This window comes from Pediculus humanus, genomic scaffold (assembly GCF_000006295.1).
Source record: "Pediculus humanus corporis 1103172107408 genomic scaffold, whole genome shotgun sequence".
Classification (NCBI taxonomy): Eukaryota; Metazoa; Arthropoda; class Insecta; order Psocodea; family Pediculidae; genus Pediculus; species Pediculus humanus.
The window spans coordinates 163,168-164,351 of record NW_002987033.1 but is presented as its reverse complement, the minus strand read 5'-3'; positions in this window follow the sequence as shown (position 1 = coordinate 164,351).

Below are 1,184 nucleotides of genomic sequence, written 5' to 3'. Positions count from 1 at the left end.
AAAAAACTTTAATCCGATTGGTTAATTCATTAACATTACTTAAAAAAATTTTTTTTTTTTTGTTAAATCGATTTGTTATCCTTGTCTGGGCAGGTCTAAGAAATACCTGAAATTTAGTGGCCAGCCTTAAGCCAAAAAAAAAAAAAAAAGTAGTAATTCACGAAATAGGCATTTAATTTTATAAATCCGCAAGGATTACCAACTACAAAAAAAATTAAACATTCATACCAAAATTGAAAAATTAAATAAAATCAATTTTCAATATGGCGTTTTAATAGAAAATTAATTTCAACAAAAAAAACATAAATTTATGTGTTAAACACAAACGCTATGCATTTTTTTTTAAAGGGTAGAAAAAAAAACTTTTTTTTTAATTACGTCACCGTAATAATACAATATTAATAATAATAATAATGATGATAATAATAATTTCAAAAAATAAAAAAGAATTTCTTTACGACATTCTCTCAACGAGCCTCCCTTTTTTTTTGTTTTTAATTCTAACTTAGTACCATTTAAAATAAATTCTTTCTTTTTTTTGCTTGACAACAAAAATAAAACTGTCACCCTGTCTCTTCCTACCTTTTGAAAAAAACAAAAAAAAAAAAATTCTAATTTTATCTTAAATAATTTTTAGGGTGACTTAAAAAATCTTTTTTTTTTTCTTATTTCTTCCTCCTTTTTTTGTTTTTCGCATTAAAATATTTAAAGTTCGACTAAAAATTGAAATAAATAAATCCCTGAAAAAAAAGAAAAAGGGAATCAAATTTTTCTCTTTTATGAATTTTACTTAATTTGGAAGTGGGGGGGGGTGAAAAAAAGTATGTCTTCAGAGTTACATAATGAAGAATGATAAAAATTAAATTTTCAAATGACTAAAAAAATAATAATAATAAGAGAGAGAGAACGAGAGAGAGAGAGGGTGTGTAAAACGGTTGAAAATTCATTTTTATTAATTTATTGATTTTTATCGTTAATAATTATTCGAATTGATTGATAACAGTAAGAGAGTAAAATGATAAAAAGGCAAAAAAAGTTTGAAAAACCACTTAGTCCTTAGGGATGAGACCTCAGAAAAAAACCTGGAATAAATTTTAGGGAATAAAAACTCCGACAAAATGTCGCGATCTAAAGTCAATAATAATGATCACTATTTAATTGATAATAATAATAATAATTTTTTT